We start from the raw sequence: 18,483 nt of genomic DNA, 5'->3' as shown, positions 1-18,483 counted from the left end.
TGCATATCTCACCCTCAGCTTGCCACTCTGCCCCAGAAATACCTTATACCTCCTATATGCCAGAGATGCCACTGTGCACCGTGATATCCCTTATACCTCCTATATGCCACTCTGTCCCCTGATATGCCACATACCCCCTCTGACCAATCTTCACTCATTAACTTTATACTCTTTCCCAGTTCATCTCGAGTTTCCAAGCCGGCCCAGAGGTGGTATAAGTGGAGGGAAGGTGTACCCTAAGTGACCTCCCCCTTGTGTGGTGGAAATATATCAGTCAAAATAACTTATTTTCATTTTATCGTCCCTCCATGCATTTATGAATTTTCACACTTGCTACTTATGACTGAACATCATAGACTTCACAATTCCTTCCAAACCGTTTAAGTTGTACCGCCATGTTTGTACTCTTTTTGTAGGGTGCGCTTTCCCCGTTCTAGGTATGCACACAAGGAGGTATGATAATGAAACTATGAGTTATTATTGATATGTGTTGGATATGACCTGGGTTTCCTGACTGCTAGTGGTCACTCAGCATATCAAAGAATGAGGGGATACAGGCATATGGTGAATGTCTCAGCTAGTAGACGTAAAGGCACCGCCGCCCTGTAGCATTTCACACCTTGTAGAGAGGGCCTTGGTTGGAGTCCCAGCTTCAAAAGACCAATTTATCTTAAAAGACCTTTCGGCACCACATGCCTATACAATCGAATTGACCCCTCACATACTGAAATTGGCCATACCATCTCTACGTCCATATACGTACTACACAAGTTGGTGTGACAGTCTCCATACCCCGGCTTCTGTCGTAACGCCCTGTGGATCCGCTCAAGATGGAGTTCAGCTTCAGGTAAGTCCGGAAGAAGTTGCCGCAGATAGCGGTGGAAAAATGGTCGCAGATCAACCAGGGATTATGGGACACCCCGGATGCGCAAGTTAGAGTGCCTGGAGCGGTTGTCTCAGTCATCCACAGCATCCTGGAGAACAGCGCACACGGCCTCCAGCCGGACCATGTCCACATCCCATTCATGCTGACTGGCCGTAAGATCGTCAACCGCCTGTTCCAGACGGACAGTCCTGGTAGCCAGTGCAGTGAGGTCCGCCGAGATCGCAGAGAGACCCGCCTTGAGGTCAGATTGCTGCTCAAGTTTGACGGAGAGTATGCAGGCCTTAAGGTCCGCGATGTCACTCCGCGTGCTAGGCCCTGCGTCGTCCGCGCCTTCAATGCCCTCGTCTCTCTTCTTTTTTTTTTTTCTCTCGAAAAAGTCCGGCACTTCCCGGTTTTCCGCCTCTACGGGTGGACATCTCGCCGTTGGTCGGTAGAGAACCGCCGGAGTGTGGGTAAAACACCCCTCGTTTTATAATCAGTTTGTGACTCACAGCAGCAGTTCCTACTTACCAGTCCCTCCCTGCAATCACTGCTGGAGGAAGAAAGGGGTGGGCCCAATCGGCAGTGACCGCAGGGAGGGACGGGGAGGAAGAAAGGGGCGGGGCCAGACAGTTGATTGGCTCTGCCCATTTCCTGTAACATCCACATGGCTGTGACACTCATCTAACAGTAAGTATAAAATTAATATTTGGGCTGCTGAAAGCTAGGGGAGGTGGGGCTTAAGGGTTGATGGGGTGTTTTAGGGTTAATTTAGGGGCAGTTGTGGTTGGTGAGGTCTTCAGGGTGAATTTAGGGGCAGTTATAGTTAATGGGTTCATTTAGGGGCAGTTGTGGTTGATGGGGTCTTCAGGGTGAGTTTAGGGGCAGATGGGGTCTTCAGGGTTAATTTAGGGGCAGTTGTGGTTGATGGGGTCTTCAGGGTTCATTAAGGGGCAGTTGTGGTTGATGGGGTCTTCAGGGTTCATTTAGGGGCAGTTATGGTTAATGGGGTCTTCTCTGAGGACAGGGTTAATTTAATGAAATAAAGTTAACTTTAAGGTGCAGTTAGAGGTAAAGGGGGCATCTAAATCCTGGGGCAGTGAAGATTAACCCTGTACTTATTTATAAATAAGTATTGTGTCTGTGAACGAGTCTGCAAACCTATGAGTGCACTATGGCATATCGGGGGTATACGGCATACCTTGGGAGGGGGGTATAAGGCACATGTGGGGAGGGCAGTGTGGCATTTCTGGGAGGCAGTGTGGCAAGCCTGGGCTCAAATGTGCATAACTTGGGGGGGGGGCAGGTTGGGAAATAAAAACAAGAAATGCATTTTTTTTTTATTTTTTTTTTTTTTACATTTTTTTTATTCTGCCGTTTGTTTTTTACATCCTACATTACTTTATTAAAAAATTTAAAATAAATTAAAAATGTTCCTTTTTTTTATCAGATTAATGGAAAAAATAATCTGCCAACTAATCAATTATGAAAATAATCGTTAGTTGCAGCCCTACTCTTTATTCAAATCATAGTGCACGACTAGTAGGTCAGGGGCCTTGTTCCAGTTGGTTCGACCTTCAAAATGGCACCAGACAGGGCTGCTCTTTATCACCAATTTTATATATTTTCACTCTAGAACCCTTTGCCAGGAGAGAACGTAATAATCGCGACATAACGGGTATTACGACCGATAATGAGGAATTTAAAATTTCACTATGTGCGGATGATGTGATTATTTCCTTAACAAACCCTTTAATTTCAGTGAAACATTTTTTACAGGAGGTGGAGATGTTCAGTTTAGTTTCCAATTATAAACTTAATTTAGATAAAACCATAGCCCAAGCTAAAAGTATCGCCAGATTAGAGACAACTTTTACATGACCGTTTCTCTCTAAATACAAAAAGCAAAAGAATTTGAATATCTTGGGATTCTTATCCTGGATAAAAGATAATATTGTGGAATTTTTTTTTTTACGCATATTAAGAACGTCAAACCAACTTATGAGAGACTGGCGAAAAGTAGAACTTTCATGGTGGGGCAGAGTTAACGCTATTCTTATTTAATGCCAAAATGGAACTACCTCTTGCGAATGCTACCAATAAAATTCCCACAGAGCTGGCTTGCAATGCTACATACCTCCTTTATAAATTATGTTTGGAAGGGGAAGATGGGTGCCCGTACTAGAGATGGCATGAACTTTCTCAGATAAATCAACAATATGAAACTAGTAGAATATACCATATTGTTAAAACTTATCAAGAATCAGCTAAGCAAGAAGCATGGTATAAAATAGAACAAGAGATCTGTGAGGTTGATAGCCTAAACAAATTCATTTGGTCTCTAGAAGATAAAGAAATACTAACTCAGATCAAAGATAAGAATAAGATCTTAGAGAGTATTATACCTGACTGGTTAAACATTAAAAAGAAAATGGGCATTAAAGATAAATTGACTCATTAAATCTCAAAATTTGGAGGTTATTATGGAGGACATCTCTCTGGATGATTGGAAACAAGCTGGAATTACTACTATAACAGATATCATGACACACGGAAAGATGATTTCCTTCCATTCCTTAACAGCTAAATTTAAGACAATTAAACCAAATATTTTTAAGTATTTGCGAGTAAAGAATTGCAATAAACTTTCCAAATCTACAAGAGGCTCCATTACAGAAATTAGTTCAAATGTTTGGCTCCAATCATACACGGAAACTCCTTGCCAAATGCTCAGAGCTAATGAGACTTAAAGAAGGGAGTACATTTATCTTTAAGATAATATCCAGTTGGGGGACAGAACTAAATATTTCTATCACAATAAACGATTGGTTAAATGAATTTAGGAAACTCCTCCCTAGGATACATGACCTTTCTTTATTGGAGACACAATTTACAGTACTAAATAAACGGTACCTCGTACCAACTCGTGGAGCAAGTATGTTTCCAATAAATTCTAACATTTGTTGGCGCTGCGATCAGTCGATTGGAACATACCTCCATATATGGTGGTCCTGTTATAAGGTCAATAGATTCTGGGCAGAGATTCTTCTTTATCTGAAGGAAATAGATAATATAGTAATTCCAGATTCCCCGTCCTCTCTATTACTCTACTTAGGCTGGCCTCCTTTGACACAAGTATAACTAAATTTAACCATTCACACATGCATAGCAGCTAAGAAGATAATAGCAAAAGAATGGAAACAAAATAGATACTTCAACATGTCACAGTTGAAGAGCCAATTAAAATTCCAAATTACAATGGAGAAGAAGATTTTGCGGACCCTACACATATCATATAAAAAACACAAGTATGGGAATCATGCCTCCAAAAAAATAACAATTCATACCTAGCCAGCAGAAATGCCGAATTATAACGACTAGCCTCTTATTTCTTCTCCTCCAGCTCCATCCCTGAAGTTTATGTATGCAGTCTCTGTTTCTATATGTAATGTTTTTTGTATTCGATTTCTTTCCTGTAAGATGGTTCAGCACTAGAAAATAAGGATAATCCATATGTTAAGGGTTTTCTTCTCGCTTTTTTATTTTTAAACAAAAGGTGCTAATCATTGTTTGTCTTTATATCAATTTGGTTGTGTGTGTCCATGTTTTTTATCTATAAAACAAACTATAAAACAAAATAAAGATTATTAAAAAAAATTGCAGCTAGGGCTGCAACTATTATTTTCATAATCGATTAGTTGGCCGATTATTTTTTCGATTAATCAGATAAAAAAATTAATGTAATTTTTTTCATTTATTTAAAATAATTTAATAAACAAACAGCAGAATAAAATAACTTTGATAAAAATGCATTTTCCAACCTGACCCCCCCCACACCAGGTATGCACATTTGAGTCCAGGCTTCCCACACTGCCTCCCAGATATGCCACTCCACCCTCCCCATATATGCCTTATACCCCCTGATATGCCTTATACCCCCAGATATGTCACTCCGTCCTCCCCAGATATGCCTTATACCCCCCAGATATCCCATAGTGCCCTCATAAATTCACAGACTCATTCGTAGCACACTGAAACAAAACTTATATAAATAAATACAGGATTAATCTTCACTGCCCCCCAGGATTTAGATTCCCATTAGTAAAAAAAAAAGTACGAAAAAGGGGCAGGTCCAATCGTCAGAGTGATTGCACGGAGGGACTGTAAGTAGTAACTGCTGTGAGCCACACTGAATGAAATGGATTATAAAACTAGGGATATTTTTCAGAGCATTTGTTCAGAAAAAATCCCTCATTTTTATAATCGATAAAAATTCAGATTCAACTAATCGATAATGAAATTTGTTGATAACAATTTTCATCACCGTATTTGCTCGAAATGCTCTGAAAAATACCCCTCGTCTTCTAATCAGACTATGAGACTAAGATCCAGATCCCCCGCAGCGCTGGGGGACCTGGATCCTCCTGTCTTATGCCCCCCATTTAACAACCCCCCAGAGTGGCATTTAGAGGGTTAAAAGGCATTTCTGGAGGCAGAGTGGCATCAAGGGGATTAAAAGGCATATCATAGAGACGTCTACCCGCTGCCCCGACTACACGCTAGGGAGTCAGAATACGGAAAGTTTTTGAGGAGGGGTTTAAATGGGGGGGGCATAAGGCATTTTTTTAGGCACAATGCTCTATGATATGCCTTTTAACCCCCTTGATGCCACTCTGCATCCAGAAATGCCTTTTAACCCTCTAAATGCCACTGCCTCCTAAAATGCCTTTTAACCCCCTAAATGCCAGAGTGGCATATAGGGGTATAATGCATTTCTGGGGCAAGCCTGGGGGCAGATGTGCATAACTGGGGGGCAGGTTGGAAAATAAAATAAAAACAAAACAATATTTTTCTCGATCATAGCGGTAGTCATATTTCTTTTTTTCCTAAATTAATATTCGGATTTTGGGGGGTCGTCTTATAATCGAGGAAATACGGTAAAAACAATTTAATACATTTTTCATTACACAATTTATTTACTATACATATAATACAAACATAAGACGACATTGTGCAAAAGAGAATAGAGGTGGTATAACCCACCACAGTGAGTGGAGTGAATAAGCAAATAAGGAGATGAGCTTTGGGGTTAAAGACGATCAGAATCCGCAATGTACATAAAAGTTAAAAGAAGCAAATAGTGCAACCTGTGTGCAACACAAATTAATGCAATAAAAGTAATGGGCTAGAACACTCACATGAGTGGAGCCAATGTGATTGGCTCCAATCAAAATCGCTATGTGTGATTTGGGATCACACACCCATCTGTTGGTGAAGATCGAATCCAGACCAATTTGAGAGAGCCCCAAGGCGAAACTCGTTGTTAGAGGATCACAGGGGGGGACTATTTTTCACTTGAGTATTGCATTTGGATCATGTGTTTTTATTTGTTATATTGTGCTTAAAATAAATACCGCAGTTTATATATTTTGCACATTTGGCATTACTGGCACATACTACATCCTCTGCACATATCGCTCGGTTTTGCACAGTACCATTTAAAGACTCTTCCCTACTAGATCCATGATTTTTTTTCCTGCTGCTATCTATATTTACGCTGGTGTTAAAGGGGAAGTGCTGTCCTCAGTCAGCACAGCGTAATAGAGAACTGCATTGGGAGGCAGGTCCCGTAGGACCCGCCAAAAAACTTGCGGGCGGTCTTGCTGGTGTTGTGGGCGGTCAGGCACTGTACCTACGGGTCCCGGTAATCCCGCGCAGTCCCGCAATGCTGCCTTCACTCTGCTCCCTTACAGTGTCTCCTCTCTTGCTGTGCCCAGGAACAAGGCGGAGTCACGTGATATGATGTCACTTCCCGTGACTCCGCCTTGTTCCTGGGCGGAGCAAGAGAAGAGACGCTGTAAGGGAGCAAAATCACACATAGCGATTTCGATTGGAGCCAGTCACATTGGCTCCACTCATGAGTGTTCTAGCCCATTTTATTGCATTAATTTGTGTTGCACTATTATTTGTTTTATCTTTTATGTACAATCCCGGATTCTGAACGTCTTTAACCCCAAAGAGGTAAGCTATATCTCCTTATTTGCTACACTCACTGTTGTTATGGAACCAAGTTATAACTATATATCTATCAGCAAGAAACGCTTATAGCTTTAATGAATATAAGCTGGCTCTGACCAGTATAAAGGGTCAAACCTCACGCAAATATGCGAGAGACGCAAGTAGCAGTATTTTAGGACATTCAGTACAAGTTACACAAACACGTACTCTATGTTTTACTAACTGCAAAGATATCCGGCTGGCATTTTGTTCTAGATACAAGGAAATTGCCTAAGTATCGCCTGATGTTTGTCTGTAACGGTTTTCTGCCTATATCCGCATAGTTTTAAGGAATTAACCAATTGAGATGATTTATGTGTTAAGACGTCCTTCTTTTTGGACACTATATAACCTATATCCTGATTGTAATAAAGCAGAGTGATTTTGGACCTGACCTAAGCTGTGTCGTGTGTCTCATTTCTCTCTCTCTCTGTGCACGTACATTTATAATCATATAATTTGGAGCAGTTCAACAACTGAAGAAAGCCTTTATTGAAAGACATCCAAAACAGTTGGCGCCCAACGTGGGGCTCGAGGAAGTCGTACCCTTCGGGGGTCCCTCCCGGGGAGAGTTCGCAGTGTGAGCTGACGATTGGACCCTGGGACTGCAGCCCAGTTACAAGGTAAGATTGCTTATCTACCTTGTGTGTCACTCGTTACTCACGTGTGTATTCGGAGGAGGGAACTCATTTGGTTGACGCACCCTCGAGTGGCAATAAAAGAACCCCATGTAAATATACTGTTGTAGCACTTGTTGAACTGAGGTGCCTCCCTCTTTCTGGCAAACACACTGTAGTGGGAAGGAATCGGTAAAGTGTTACACTTCTGCACCCGATCAATCCATATATTTTGATCCCAGACGGTGCCATAAGACTAACCTTGCTTTGGACAGCCCAATTGCCTGTCCCCAGTTATTTTGGGCAGCCTAGTCGCCTGCCCCCAGTGCATAATAGTACTACAGTGTGTGTGTGCCTCGTATCAGAAGGTTTCGAACGGTTGTGGACAAGGTTACGATACCATTGCGAAATGGGGAACGTTAAGTGTCCCGAGTGGGTATTGTACGCCCTCCCAAGTGGTTGCGAATAGACGAGGGAAAAAGTATATTAAACAATTGCCTAAGTTGGTAAAGCGATATAAAATACCAAAAGGAGGTACATTATCAATTGATGTCTGGCAAACCCTCCTAAATGATATGGCTGGGAAATTGAGCGATGAGGGGTTGAAAGATACTGTCAGAATTTGGTTGGATTGTAGCAAAGAATTTAAATCGCTAAGTGGTGAAGAAATGTATGATGAAAAACAGTCGAGATACTTGTGTAAAATTCCAGTGTCGCAGGCGCCACCGCCCTATGATGGCGCCAAGTTGGCGGATAGGGGTGGAGCTGTCCAGCCTGTAATACAGTGACATCGGGTCCACTTTGTCAGTACTGTCAGGCGCCCTGCCCCCTTCCTGATCTGTCCACCATGTCATGTCAGACACAGGCGTCCGCGCCATCTTGTGACCCACCTTACCAACCAGTTGTAGTGGAAAGTTACCAGTCTCTTCCGGTAGAAAGTCCCTGCCCACTACCTACTCTGCCCACTACGCAATATCCGGCGCAGACTTCGACGCCATCTTTAATTCCCGACAACGCCCAAAACTCAGGCCTACCTCCGGCCTCCGCTCAGAGTTCAGGCCTATCTCCAGCCCCGTCATCCTCTATGACTATTCCCACGACGTCGCTGTACCCAGTAATTAACCCGGATGGTACATACGTGTTGCCTGATCCGGCAGCGATACCCAACTCTATTGCTCCGATTATGGTTGTGGGCCCAGATGACGGTGCCGAAGGAGCCACTGCTCCAGTAGGCGAGAGGACTGCGAGTCCTGAAATAGATATGTCCGAAGGTGCACCTCTATTCTCTTTTGCAAAATTGTTTTTGTGTGAGACAGCATGATTCCCACAGAATGTTGTAGTGTTTTGTACACATCTTAGACCCTGCCTTTTTACTCTGTATAAGACAACATTGTGTTCTCTAATCGAGTGCCTTGAGGTAGGGTGGTCAGAATAACAAATCTGCTATCAATATTTATCTACAGGGAGGGGGATACTCTTTTGTAGTCTTACGTAACCAGTCTTCATACATGATTAGTTTTTTATTACCTTTATATACCCACCAATTGGTTTCTTCTCAAACTTTAGAAAACGGGAGACTACCAATTCCTGTCGATTATTATCTTAGTTGTTACGAGACGATGCATAATAGGCGTTTTACCGTATTTGCTCGATTATAAGATGGCCCTGATTATAAGACGACCCCCAAAATCTGAATATTAATGTAGGAAAAAAAAGCCTGAATATAAGACGACCCTATAGGAAAAAAGTTTTACCAGTAAATGTTAATTCATGTAAACAATTTATTTTTTTTTACCTAAAAGCTATGATTGAGAAAAATATTTTGTTTTTATTTCCTTTTATTTTCCAACCTGCCCCAGAAATGCCGTATACCTCCTATATGCCACTGTGCCCAATGATATGCCTTTAAACCCTCTATATGCCACTGTGCCCCATGATATACCTTTTGACCCCTTATGTGCCACTCTGCCTCCAAAAATGCCTTAAACCCCCTAAATGCCACTGTGGGGCTTATTAGGGACAGACTGGCCTAAAAAGCTTATTAGGGACAGACTGGCATATAGGGAGGTATAAGGCATTTCTGGGGCAGAGTGGCAAGCCTGGGGGCAGATGTGCATTTCAGGAGGCAGAGTGGCGTATAGAGGTTTAAAAGGCATTTCTGGAGGCAGAGTGGCATTAAGGGTGTTAAAAGGCATTTCATAGAGCACTCTGCCTACAGAAATGCTTTATGCATTAGGAGGTGCGGTTAGCCTCGGGGGTTGTCTGTGTCCATTGCGCATACGCTCATCTCTGACAGCCGGAGAAAGTCTGCGCAATGGACCCAGACAACCCCCGATGCTAACCGCGCCTCCTTCCGGCTGCAGCGGAAGTACCGGTAAGTACCAGGGTCTCGGAAGCACTGGTAAGTTGGGGGGGGATCTGGATCTTAGTCTCATAGTCAGACCTATTTGAGTTCTGATTATAAGATGACCCCGATTTATGACGAGGGTTATAATCGAGCAAATACGGCAATTCTTCATATTCACGTGTAAGAGGGACACCTTTTTATTAAGATCTATGTTTCTATGATCTTTTTTTATCCTATGATACGTCTGTTTCCAGATCAGCCTCACCAAATGGACAACTCCTACAAATATGGGAGAAGGCACCGTCTAATACTCCACACCTCCAACAATTTGGAGGATATGTATGAAAGATCTTATTCAGTTATGCTGGTACTATCTATTCATTACTTTAGGCAATACTCAGGTAGGCTGTTGCGCTTAAACCATTCTCAATTGGTACTAAGGGGCCCAAAGCGTGCCAAGAAAATGACGCCGGTGCTCCATCATAGAAGCGCCAGCGGAAGTGCCGGCAGTAGCGGAGGTTGTCGGCGCCCACCGGCTTTCAAAGAGGGACATCCAGGTCCCCTGCAGCTTTGCGGGGGATCCACCTCTCTGGCAACAGACGAACGTTGCTCAATGCGTGCAGACGACCCATGCCGCTGCTGGCCGGTGCTTCCATCATAGAAGCCCCAGCGGAAGTGGAGGAACAGAGGAGGAACCCGTGTCGCCTGCAGTGCTGCGGGGATCTTAGTGTTATTATCCAACCTCTATTTGAGGTTGGATTATAAGACGAGGAGTCTTTCTCAGAGCATTTGCTCTTAAAAAAAAAACCCCTCATCTTATATTCAAAAACATTTAGAGCTAATCGATTAGTTGAATCTATTTTATATAAGATAAGATAAAACCCCCAGAAATGCCACTCTGCCCCCCCCCAGACTTACCCCCGTGCTCCAGACTTCTTGGTGCCTAGTAGGGGCAGCCGGTGTCCTCCACTTCTGTGATGGAGCACCAGCATTACATGGCCTTCCGGTGCTCCACCATAGGCCGTGTCACGCTGGTGCTCCATCATAGAAGCCCCAGCAGAAGTACCGACCAGCAGCGGCGGCTGTTGTCTACGCACGTCGTGCAGATGTTCCCAGATGCCCCTACTAGACACCAAGGGGTTTGGCGCACGTGGGTAAGCCGGGGGGGGCAGAGTGGCATATCAGGGGGTATAAGGCATATATGGGAGGCAGTGTGCATAACTCAAAGTTTATTTTATTCTGCTGTTTGTTTTTTACATCCAGTTTGTTCATTAAATTATTTTAAATAAACAAAAAATAACATATTTTGATTAATTGGATAAAAAAATTATTAATTAGCCAGCTAATCGATTATGAAACTAATCGTTAGTTGCAGCCCTAACCACCACCAGCCTGAACCGTTGATACAAGGCAAGATGGATCCATGCTTTCATGTTTACACCAAAGACTGACCCTGCCATCATGTCGCAGCTGGAATTGAGACTCATCAGACCAGGCAACGTTCTTCTAGTCTTCCATTGTCCAGTTTTGGTGAGCCTGTGAGAATTGTAGCCTCGGTTTCCTGTTCTTAGCAGACAGGAGTAGTACCCGGTGTGGTCTTCTGCTGCTGTAGCCCATCTGCTTCAAGGTTTGACATGTTGTGCATTCAGAGATGATATTCTACATACCTTGGTTGTAACAAATGGTTATTTGAGTTACTGTTGCTGTTCTGTCATCTCGAACTCGTCTGACATCAAGAAGGCATTTTTGTCCACACAACTGCCACTCACTGGATATTTTCTCTTTTTCAGACCATTCTCTGTAAACCCTAGAGATGTTTGTGCATGAAAATCCCAGTAGATCAGCAGTTTCTGAAATACTCAGACCAGCCTGTCTGGCACCAACAAACATGCCAAGTTCAAAGTCACTTAAATGCCCTTTCTTCCTCATTTTGATGCTCGTTTTGAACTTTAAAAAGTTGTCTTGACCACGTCTATGTGCCTAAATGCATTGTGTTGCTGCCATGTGATTGGCTGATTAGCTATTTGTGTTAATAATCAATTGAACAGGTTGTCAGATATTTTATGCTAGAAAACATGTATTCTATATATTCTGTATTTACATGAGCACAAAATGGAGTCAGAGCCATTTTATTTTATTTAATCATGTAGTGATTATTTCTTTTTGTCCTTGTTCCCTCTATAATTGAGAACAAAGGAGTATTCATGTAAAATGATGTTTCAGCGTATATATGATCCAATTAATGTTATCTTCCATGAGAAAGTTAAGGAGTAGACACTGCATATCCTTAGGAATGTAAATTGGAATGGGGGATACGTTGTAAGACCACCAAAACCTAATTTACTACCTAGGAGGCAACATCTAAAGATAAGGGTGACCATGAATGAATTCCTAACACATATGTAATGGTCTTAAGTTATTTCTTAGACCAGAGCGTCTCTCGCTGGTAAATTAAGAAATTACAACGGTGTAAATATGAGTAGAAATCCTAATTATAATGGGTAAAACCCACCGTTATGATTGGATAATTCCAATCAAGAGGTGGAGGCTATGATAATAAGCTATGTCTTTAAAAGCTTATGTCTTTAATAATTTAGGGGGAACCTTAAAAGACTCACCTTAGGACTAACCTTAAAAAAAAAACGGACCTAAAAGGCTCACCTGAAAAACGCACCCTGAAACAGACAGACCCTGACGGACTCATTTCATTTAATTTACCCCAAAGAATTGGAATCTCAAGATCCTGGCACCATAATCTTACTCTGAGAGTTACTTTGAGTTCTAACCTATATAACTTTTAGAAAGTTATATTTCTTTCCACTTAATTTCTTGCCACTGAACCTGGATTAACTTCTACAAGGACCAGTTGGACAACAGCAACAAGTGGTGGTAAATATAATTGTTTTATTATTCTAAATAGAGGTGAATTTTGTCTTCTTCATATAGAATTCCCTTTTTCTGGGAAATAGTATATTGCATTATTGTATATGACGGCTTGTGAGACTGCAGCTTATAACCCGTGATAATAACAATAATGAAAAGGTATTTTTACCTGTAGATGAAGTTTGACATTATTTGCATCTATTAGGAATTTCACTAAATACTCTTAGACATTATTAAATTATTTTTAATTGTCATATTAGTTAAACTAATATCATAGAGTTAGTGATCTTTTTATTACCGCCCTGATTATCATTTTTGGTTGCTGAGTGGGATGGAAATTAATTGTGTGTGTTAGACTCATAAAGTAGTAATTCATATTGATAACTTTCGATAATATACCGATTTGGATATACTGCAATTTGACATGTTTTAAGAACTTTGTATTTTGTATTCTGCACTGTGTGACCCATATATAGATTTTATAAATTGCCTTCACAATAAATAATATTTTTGATTGATTATCATTGTGATGTATATCTAATTTGAATTATAATTTTCGACGATCTGAAAGGATTTAGGATCGGAGATAAAATATAGGGTATCTCCTTAAATTAATATTGTGGATGTGGTACTACAATATTTGGTAGCGTCGTTATTTTGCGTGTGTGATAAAATATTGGTTTTGCCTATTTTGTCTCATTAATATCCCTAACAAGGTATACCTGATAATATGACCAGTGAGTATATATAGAACTCCGACTTACAACAATAGCACAAGCCAATAATTTTATTGTGTAGGCCCATTGTCCCACTCGTCTTTGCAAATCCTCTCCAAGTCATTAAGGTTTCGAGGCTGACGTTTGGCAACTCGAAACTTCGGCTCCCTTCACAGATTTTCTGTGGGATTAAGGTCTGGAGACTGGCTAGGCCACCCCAGGACCTTAATGTGCTTCTACTTGAGCCACATCTTTGTTGCTTTGGATGTGTGTTTTGGGTCATTGTTATGCTGGAATACCCATCCACGAACCACTTTCAATGCCTTGGCTGACGGAAGGAAGTTTTCAGCCAAGATTTGGCGGTACATGGGCCCCATCCATCGCCCCTTTGATCCAGTGAAGTCACCCTGTCCCCTTAGCAGAAAAACATCCCCAAAGCATAATGTTTCCACCTCCAGGATTTCAGTGCTTCGTGGTGTAGTGTGTTACCAATTGTTTTCTTGGTGACTATGGTCCCAGCTGCTTTGAGATCATTGACAAGATCCTCCCGTGTAGTTCTGGGATGATACCTCACCTCACCGTTCTCATGTTCATTGAAACTTCACGAGGCGAGGTCTTACATGGAGCCCAGACTGAGGGAGGTTGACAGTTATTTAGTTTTTTTCCACTTGTGAATAATCGCACCAACTGTTGTCACCTTCTCACCAAACTGCTTGGCGATGGTCTTGTAGCCCATTCCACCCTTGTGTAGGTCTACAGTCTTGTCTCCGAGATCCTTGGACAGCTCTTCGGTCTTGGCCATGGTGGAGCGTTTGGAATCTGATTGATTTGCTTCTGTGGGCAGGTGTCTTTTATACAGGTAACAAGCTGAGATTAGGAGCACTCCCTGATTGATAGGGGATCCAATACTGACAACTGTCGATTATAAGACAAATGCTCTGAAAAATACCCATCGTCTTATATTCAAGTTCAAATAGAGGTCTGGCGGCAAGACTAAGATCCAGATCCCCTGTTGCGCTGGATTGGACCTGGATCCTCCTCTTTGGCAACCGCTGCTGCTGACACTTCCTCTGGGGCTTCTATGACGGAGCACCGGCGTTATATGACCTTACAATGCTCCATCATAGAAGCCCCGGTTGAAGTGCCTGCAGCAGCGGAGGCTTTCTGCATGCATTGTGCAGGCGCTCACCGGCTGCCAGAGAGGAGCATCCCCCACAGTGCTGCATTAAACCTGGATCCTTCTCCCTAGCAGCCAGTGAACGTCTGCGCACAGACAAACTCCGCTGCTGCTGGCACTTCCATGGGGGCTTCTGTAACAGAGCACTGACATGACATGACCTTCCGGTGTTCTGTCATAGAAGTCCCTGCGGAACTAATGGGCAGTGGAGGTTTTCTACGCACATTGCGCAGATGTCTGCCAGCTGCCCTCACTAGACAGCAGGGAGTCTAAAGCACGGTGGAAAAGCCTAGGGATGCATTGGTAAGTCAAGGGGGGGGGTATAAGGCATTTCTGGAGGCAGAGTGGCATATAGGGAGTTATAAGGCATATCTGTGGGACAGAGTGGCATATAGGGGGGTATAAGGCATATCTGAGGGCAGAGTGGAATATAGTGAGGTATAAGGCATATCTGTGGGACAGAGTGGCATATAGGGGGTATAAGGCATATCTGAGGGCAGAGTGGAATATAGGGGGTACAAGTCATATCTGGGGCAGAGTGGCATATAGGGGGGGTGTAAGGCATATCAGGGAGGCAGAGTGGCATATAGTGGGGTATAAGGCATTTCTGGGGGGCAGAGTGTGCATAACTGGAGGGGGGCAGGTTGGCAAATAAAATAAACACAAAAAATTCATTTTTCTCAATCATAGTTTTTATTAACTATGGGAAAAATAGCTTACATTAATTTTTACTAGTATTTTTTTTCCCCCTATAGGGTAGTTGTGACGGAACTCTCCATCACTGGGGCCATTCTTCATTTTGGTTTATACCCTACGCTGAATCACGGCTAGTGACTGGGAAACCGAGGAAAGGCCAAGGGAGCACAAGTCAGCGGAGGTTAGTCAGTTGGACTAGCCAGCTCTGTGACAGTAGACTTATATTCAGGCTTTTTCTTTTTTTCCTAAATTAATATAAAAATTTTGGGGGGTCGTCTTATAATTGAGTAAATACGGTACTCATAGTAAAATGCAAATCACATCATAACTTATTTGAAATGCGTTCTTCTGTCTCTCACTGTTCAAATAAATCTAGCATTAACTCCTTAACGACAAAGCCCGTACATGTACGGGCTGCCGTTAAATAGCTGCATCGCCGCGGTCGCGGCATTTCTGCACAATAGGCGGCTTTGCAGCATCCATGGAAGCCTCACAAATGAGGCTGACCGTGGATCCGGGGAGGAAAGCCCTCCACAGAAGAAAAATGGGGAAAACAGCTTAGGAAGCGATTGGAATCGCTTTCTAAGCATAAACGGTGTTGCTGACTACTATCCGATAGCCTTGTGATTGCTCAGAAGAGCAACCACAAGTGCCATCCTGTAAATGACGTTGCCGTCATTTACACAATGGCATTAACAATAGATCTGAGTTCACAGAGGGTCTATCCAGACCCTCTTGAGAACTCTCGAGCTCCTCCTGCAGGTTGAATGCAGGTACTTGAGTTGCTTCTGCATTGAGATAGGCTATTTTAAGTAGGAGTTGAAAAGAAACAGGAGTTGGAAAGAGAAAAAGGGGTTCCACAAGGTACTGTATTTATACTGCTATATATTTATTGGACTGTTTTTGTTGAACTATAGTTCTGTACTTTTAACTGTTTATTTTTGACGGGTGTTCTTGTTTAACTGTAATTTTATAGATTCTCAGTTATTTTTCTTTTCTTATACTTGATTGTGAGTATGGTTATGGGAGTTAGCAAGATTGATGATCTGACTCAATGCACATCTTGCTTCATGTATGCATGCCTGGATGAATCCGTCCAGGGTCCATACCTCTGTGGCAGGTGTGAGCAAGTGGTTTCTCTGGAAGCTTGTATTACAGATCTGGAGAAGCAAATTGCAACTTTGAGAGAGATAGAGAATCTTGAAAGGAGTCTGCTGCTCACTGAGCAGAGTTTAGTGGGTGCAGGTAGTGAAGAGGGAGGAGATAAGTCAGCTGGGGAACAGGCATGTAGCTGGGTAACAGTTATACGTGGTGGTAGAGGGGGAGGAAAGAGGAAAGGTTTAGCTAGTCCTGACCTTGTGCAGCCTAACAGATTTGCCCGCTTGAGAGAAGATGTTGGGTGCATAAGCTCAGGAGTAGCTATACTGGAGGAAGCTGTTCCTTCTAACAGCCGAGGGAACAGCCTCTCTAGTATGAGTGGGGTTTAGAGCGTAAGAAAGGCTAGACAGGTTGTGGTGGTAGGGGACTCTATTATTAAGAGAGTAGATAGGGTAATCTGCCACTCTGATAGGCTCAACCGGACAGTTTGCTGTCTCCCGGGTGCTCGGGTCCGGCATGTTGCTGACAGAGTGGATGGATTATTGGGAGAGGCTGGGGAAGACCCGGCTGTCATGGTCCATATTGGTACCAATGACAAAGTCAGTGGAAAATGGAAGGTCCTAAAGAATGATTTCAGGGAATTAGGAGAAAAACCTGAAGAAAAGGACCTCCAAGGTAGTATTTTCAGAAATATTACCTGTGCCACACGCAACAGTAGAAAGGCAGCGGGAGATCAGGGAGGTAAATGCGTGGCTAAAGTCATAGTGTAGGAAGGAGGGTTTTGGCTTTCTAGAGCACTGGGCTGATTTTGCGCTTGGGTACAATCTTAATAGTGATGATGGATTGCACCTAAACGGAAGAGGGTCTGCTGTGCTAGGGGAGAGGATGGCTAGAAGGAGGGGTTTTTAAACTAGTGGTAGGGTAGGAGGGACACAGAGATCTTGAAAATGGAGATAGCACAGAAAGGAGAGGGGCTTCAGATCAGAACAAGGGGGGTGGAGATGGGGGGAAGGGACAAGATCAGAACAGAGGAGGTATGTATTAATAAAAATTCTCAAAAAATTCAAGAGACTCAGGGTAATATTAAATGTATGCTTGCTAATGCATAAATAACATGCCTAAATAACAAAATGGGAGAACTAGAGGCAATAGCATACACTAAGCAATATGATATAATAGGCATAACAGAAACATGGTGGGATGAGACCCATGACTGGGCAGTTAACTTAAAAGGTTATACCTTATATAGGAAGGACAGAAAAAGCAGGAAGTGAGGAGGAGTATGCTTGTATGTTAACAACGAGCTAAAGTCAAATATTAAGCATCTTGAAGGCGACAAGGGATTTGTGGAAGCTTTATGGGTAGATATCAACTTGGGGCAAGAAAAAAGGAAAAGAACTACTGGTTGGGATATGTTATAAACCACCTAATGTTAATAATGATGAGGAAGAGCAGCTGCAAATTGAGAAAGCTGCACATCTGGGTAACACGTTAATTATTGGAGATTTTAATTACCCGGACATAAATTGGGATAGAGGGACTAGTAGTTCTGCAAGGTTTTTGAACCTGTTAAATGACACATTCATGTCACAACTGGTACAAGCACCAACTAGAAAGGATACTTGTTTGGATCTGGTGATAACAAACAATGTTGATCTTGTGTCTAAAATTCAAGTAGGGGAGCACTTGGGTAATAGTGATCACAATATGGTCTCTTTTAAAATAAACTCAAAAAAGAAATTGCCCATGGGCAATACTAAAACGTATAATTTTAAGAAGGCCAATTTCAATAGGATAAGGGCAGCTTTACAACTTATTGACTGGCAAAAACTCTTCAGGGATAAAAATACTGAGGAAAAATTGAGTATTTTCAAACAAATATTAGCAGGGTACACTTCTCAGCATGTACCACTAGGAAACAAATATAAAAGAAACAAATTGAAACCGATGTGGCATCCTATGTAAGATATAAGGAAGCCAATGAAGCATGCAAAAAGGTGATCAGATGGGCTAAACTAGAAAATGAG

General features: G+C 42.4%; 1 protein-coding gene across 4 annotated transcripts in view; it reads left to right on the top strand.

Annotated features, from left to right (window-relative positions):
* NPRL3 (NPR3 like, GATOR1 complex subunit) overlaps positions 1-18,483 on the top strand; it is a 177,692-nt gene that overhangs the window by 4,966 nt on the left and 154,243 nt on the right. Inside the window, exon 1 of one of the 4 annotated variants that reach the window (XM_053472104.1) lies at positions 15,526-15,539. The exons of the other annotated variants lie outside the window; for them this stretch is intronic. The gene's annotated coding sequence lies outside the window, so the exon portion shown is untranslated. Of the gene's footprint in view, positions 1-15,525; positions 15,540-18,483 lie in introns of those variants that run through there. 4 annotated transcript variants of the gene reach the window in all.

The sequence above is a fragment of the Spea bombifrons genome, chromosome 7 (genome assembly GCF_027358695.1).
Source record: "Spea bombifrons isolate aSpeBom1 chromosome 7, aSpeBom1.2.pri, whole genome shotgun sequence".
NCBI classification, from domain to species: Eukaryota; Metazoa; Chordata; class Amphibia; order Anura; family Pelobatidae; genus Spea; species Spea bombifrons.
Note: the sequence above shows the minus strand (reverse complement) of the source record. Positions and strands in the feature narration are given on the sequence as shown.